Below are 6,000 nucleotides of genomic sequence, written 5' to 3' on the forward strand. Positions count from 1 at the left end.
GCTACCACATTATTGAACAAAGAAAAAACCCAGCTATGATAGTCACCTTGAGTTGTGCAGACCACAGAATTTTGCATGGATCCAAAACTTAGTTAAAAAATCTTACCTCCTCCCAAATTAATATTCAGCTATAATCATCTCTATGCCTTTCTCAGCACTGGTTTTAAAATATGACCTCATCAAAGTTAAGACCTATTCAGATCTCATCTTTGAAATGCAAGTCATGCTAATATTTTGCCAAATTTCAGAGTAGTTGCCTCTAAAATCTAAAACAGGATAGCTAGTTCTATCCTTGTTGAAAATAACAGCAACCCAGCATCTCTCTCTAGTTTGGTGATTTGCCTTTCTGACATTTTGTGTTTAGCAGGAGGTTAATTAGACACAATTGCAACTCTGCTGTGCTGCCCTAGGGCATAACACAAAGGGCCAATTTGGAGACAACTGTATCTTAGAAACCCTAGGAGATACCAGCTTGAAATTTCCATCAGGTTTAAAACAGAATCTTCTTTACAAATTTAGTAGCTTTATTGGAACTTTAGGTTCGCAGCATAAACCCTAATTGGACTAAAGTTTTCATTGCAATGAGCTGCTCAAGGACATAATGAAAAGTCAACTTTCTGATATGTTTGTCTATTTCTTGGCTCCTAGGCACGATTGGAAATGCTAATATCCAGATGCCGTTCTATAGAAAGAAACTGAAGACTTCTTTTTTTTTTCTTTTGAATTATAGAATGCAGGTTATTCTGACCCCAAAGCTAACTCACACTATTAGACCACCAGTGAAACAAAGAGAAAATGTAAATGCAGAAAGTGAGTATACTAGAAACAACTAACGTAGTTCTCTGAATGCCATAGCAAAGGGAAGAAGGTAATCATACCCCAGGACTGGGAGCTTCAAAATAGACTGGCCAGCCTCAGGCTTCTACCTTCCAGTCCTTTCTTTCCTTCTTAGTCCATTTGGGCCGCTATAACAGAATACCGCAACCTAGAGGGCTTATCAACAACAGAAATTTGTTTCTCACAGTTCTGGAGGCTGGGAAGTCTAAGATCAAGGTGCCAGCAGATTTGACATTTGGTGAGGGCCCATTTCCTGGTTCACAGATGGTGCTTCTAGCAATGTCCTCATGTGGTGGAAGGGGCGAGGAGTCTCTAGGACCTCTTTTATAAGGGCACTAATCCCTTTCATAAGGGCTCCATTGTCATGCCCTAATCACCTCCTAAAGACCCCACTTCCTGATACTATCACCTTGTACATTAGGTTTCAACATATGAGTTTTAGGAGGACTCAAACATCCAGACTAAAGCAACTCATACCCAACTTGGAAGGCTCTTGTCCTTCTTTTAGCCACATGCTCTGTCCTCTAAGATTTGGCTCATATCAGGTTACTTCTCTCCCAAGAAGTCTAATCAGTCCACTACACTAAAATCATTAGAGAAAATAGGTCTGGATTCCAATCCCAAACCCCTCATCTACCAGTTGCGTGAATTTAATCAAAGTGCTTCTCTAAATCTGAGTTCTCTAGAATGGGGATAATACCTCAGAAGGTGTAGAAAGGATTGCATAGGACCGTACATGGAAAGTCCTTAGCCCAGGGCTGGATACCTCATTAAGAATTTACTTTTGTGTGCCTCTTACTCTACTTAGCAGGTAAAGAAAAGTGTTAAGTTTGTCATATTTGTGTCTTGCTTCTCAACTAGCTTCTAAGTTTCATAAGAGGACCAAATTGTCATTATTCTGTCTATTCAACTCAAAACATAGCACACAGTAACAGTTGATTTTATGGTGTAAATGATGATGACATTCACTTCACAGGGACCTGTCCCAATGACTTGCCCTTAAGAGTGACTTAGCTCACTGAATGATTGCTGGGACACACAGCAAAGAAGTCACAGTAGTGCTAATTTAACTGACCTTGCTGGAAGATGATCATTTTCACCAATGTGAATTGTAAATGTGAGCACTGAAAATGAATAACTTGTATTGCTCAAGATCTGTGGGCAAGAGACATTCAGTTTGCTAGGCTTTACAAAGTTAAAGAGTCATTTGATTTGTCCCTATGTGACTGCTTTCGGGCACATTCCTGTGCTAATTAAGTCTATTTTTCAGGGATTTTCATCAGTACATGTCCCATGTACTCAGGCATGAAAGGCAAGAACCTCTTTACATATTCATAAATTTGGAGAGGAGATTTGAGCTTCTCAGAAGAGGGTAAATTTGTGGCAGGAAGGTCTCAGATGCTTGAGGCTATTTTCTTTTCCAAGGAGAAATTCTCACGTTCACCTCCTTTTCAGATTATGGAAAGAAATACTCTTGTCTGTGAAGCTTCTAAGACCCTGAATATAGAATAAACTTTTTGTGTGTAGCTAAGTAAGACTAGTGAGTAATACAAATATTTTAATATATTCCATTGCTGCATTAAAATCCTTGGAAATAGAATTCTAATAACAGAAAAACCTAAAGACAGCTTCACTGCCAGCAATTCCTGGCAGCCTGCAGCTGCCCTCAGTCTCTGCTCGGCCAGCCTTTGCTCTAGAGAATAAAAGGGAGAGGGGCAGAAGATAGTTCATGGCAGCCTGAAGAGGTGATGAATTTTACCCAGAGGCACAAATTAGATGATGCATGCTATACTCTGCCTTTTTGCCCTCGAGGAGTGCTATATTTGCCTTAAAGTTTCACTGAAACTGTCAATTTTAGTTTCAAAATATCATAGCTTTTAGTACAAGTTACTTAGCAGCAAATATATTTCCAAGAGAGATACAACTTGAGATTCCAAACTTTAGTCACATCTTTCCATTCCCCAGTTTCCTGATTGCACTCCTGCCTGTTCCAAAGGATCTGTAGCATGTCACCTCTCTGATACTCTGCAGTCTGGTGAAGAGAGGTGAAGTCTGTACATGTACATTACTCAAACTTGCCTTTGGCATAAAAGCACTGCTCCAGACATACATGTATTTGCTGTGGTCAGTAACCTGCAAAGCGTGTTGTATTGCACCTATAATGTTGTATGTTGTCATTGTTGATATGCTAATCTTAACATTGGCAGTTTATTTAATTAGTGAATAAATTAGGTGACAATGGATAAAGGTGTTTTCATTAGGACAATAAAAATGGCAGTGATGATGCTGGTTCTAAGAGTGGTTAAGATTTTCAGAGATTTTTCTGGCCGGGTGCGCTGGCTCACGCCTGTAATCCCAGCACTTTGGGAGGCTGAGGCAGGTGAATCACCTGAGGTTATGAGTTCAAGACCATCCTGGCCAATATGGCAAAACCCCGTCTCTACTAAAAATACAAAAAATTAGCCAGGTGTGGTGGCAGACACCTGTAATTCCAGCTACTCGGGAGGCTGAGGCAGGAGAATCGCTTGAACTTGGGAGGCGGAAGTTGCAGTGAGCCAAGATCATGCCATTGCACTCCAGCCTGGGCAACAAGAGTGAAACTCCATCTCAAAAAAAGAATAAATAAATATATAAAAAAGATTTTCAGAGAGTTTCCATTTGTTAGGAAGCAGGCTAAGCTGATATACCAAAGATACCCCCAAACAGAGTGAATGATGGAGTCACTTCTCCACATGCTCATCCAAAATCCAGGCTGCTGGGCCAGCCCAACAATCCTTAATACATAGCTTATATCTGTGGGTCCAAGGACTCCTGCAGTTGCCATTTCCCTAATGTTGGGAATGGGAAAAGAGGGAGCCCAGAGGAAGTGGTTTCTCTTTATGGAGATGACCAGAAGTTCCCACATGTATGCTCCTATCCGAATCTATTATGCTGAATCCCATTTGGCTTCACTTAGTTATAAGAAGGGCTGAGACATGCAGTCTCAAACTAGGCAGTGATGTTCCAAAATAAAACACAGGGCATCCTTTTATTAAAAAGAAGAAAGAGGCCGGGCGCGGTGGCTCAAGCCTGTAATCCCAGCACTTTGGGAGGCCAAGACGGGCGGATCACGAGGTCAGCAGATCGAGTCCATCCTAGCTAACACGGTGAAACCCCGTCTCTACTAAAAAAATACAAAAAATTAGCCGGGCATGGTGGCAGACGCCTGTGGTCCCAGCTACTCGGGAGGCTGAGGCAGGAGAATGGCGTGAACCCAGGAGGCGGAGCTTGCAGTGAGCTGAGATCCGGCCACTGCACTCCAGCCTGGGCGGCAGAGCGAGACTCCGTCTCAAAAAAAAAAAAAAAGAAGAAGAAGAAGAAAGAATAAATATGTGAAATACTTAACAGTTCCTTTGAATTCCTTTCACTGCTAACCAAAATGAAACAAGAATAGAAGCAGACTCGTCAGCAGACCAAGGAGAGGCCATTCATCTATATTATACAATTCCTTGCTGACACTTACATCCAGAAATGTTTGATAGTCAAAGTCGGACACATTTCTGGTCTCGGGCTAATTAATTTAATATTGATTTATGGGATCATTGATTCACCAAATAAAATATCATGTTAGAGAATATAGAAACAAGTGACCTACTGAGACCTGAACATCACTCCCCACTATATTTCAAGACTTGCTAGATTTCCTGCACACTATAGCAGTCACTGGCCCAGCTATAGATCTTACGAGTCCCATAATACGGGGGACCAACCCCATGTGTCCTATGTTGTGAAGGGCCAACACACAGAGAACAAAAAGTGGACAATCAGTAGACACCAACCTGAAAGAAATAACCCTGAATGCATCAACAACAATGACAATAATAAAAGATATTGAATGTGTGTTTGGCATCTATGTACAATTATATTCAACTTAGAATCCTTCTTTGGTTTTGTAAACTGATAAATGAAAGGTCACCCTCTCTACGGCTGAACCCTGTTTCTACTTTCATGAGGCATAGGTAACATCAGATAATTGATGAGGGCATAAGCATACCTTCCTTTTTGTTAACCTTACTAAAATAGAATTATATAATTTAAATGTAAAGCTCCAAAAGCTCAGTTTATGTAACTCAAAGTTATTTTGGTTCCTGCACATAGCAGATGAAGGAACAGTCTTCTGATAGCAAAAAAAAAAAAAAAAAAGAAAAAAAGAAAAAAAACTTTTATAATTAAAATGTTGGTAATTTTATACAGAAAACCCATTGGAAAAATATGTATTTTTAAAATGTAACTACAAAGAAAGGTAAATCATTCTAAAAATATTCCTGCCATTGAATTTTATGCAGTTCCTAAAGAATAAAGCATGTAAATCTAAGCCTTTTTCCTCTATGGAATCCATAATCATATTTGCACCACTGTACTCAGCAAGGCATATTTTCAGTTCAGAGTTTGGTAAGTATTTTTAAAATGGCATACGATTTATGATTAGCCATAATAGTTGGAGAATTCCTTGGAGAATTGGGGAAAATCCTTTACATAGCTGGTCACAGAATATTCTGTGCATACAATTGGGAAAGAATAGTCTCTTCAATAAATGGTGTTGGAAAAACTGAATATCCATAAGCAGAAGAATGAAATTAGATCCTCATCTTATACCGTATTGAAAAAAACTCAACTCAAACTGGATTAAATATAAGACATGAAACAGTAAAACTGCTAGAAGAAAATATAAGGGAAAAGCTCCACGACACTGATCTGGACAATGATTTTTTGAATATGACACCAAAAGCACGGGCAACAGAAGCAAAAATAGACAAATGAGATTACATGGACTTAAAAGATTCTGCCGGCAAAGGAAACAACCGAGTAAAGAGACAATCCAGAGAATGGGAGAAAATATTTGGAAGTGGTACATCTGATAAGGAGTCAATATTCAAAATACAAGGAACTCAACTTAATAGCAAGAAAACAACCTGATTTAAAAATGGGCAAAAGATCTGAATAGACTTTCTCTAAAGAAGACATACAAATGTCCAACAGGTACATGGAAAATGCTTAGCATCACTAAGCATTAGGGAAATGCAATTTATTTATTTATTATTTATTTATTTATTTATTTTGTTATACTTTAAGTTCTAGGGTACATGTGCACAACGTGCAGGTTTGTTACATATGTATACTTGT

This window comes from Colobus angolensis, unplaced genomic scaffold (genome assembly GCF_000951035.1).
Source record: "Colobus angolensis palliatus isolate OR3802 unplaced genomic scaffold, Cang.pa_1.0 Scaffold298, whole genome shotgun sequence".
Taxonomy (NCBI): Eukaryota; Metazoa; Chordata; class Mammalia; order Primates; family Cercopithecidae; genus Colobus; species Colobus angolensis.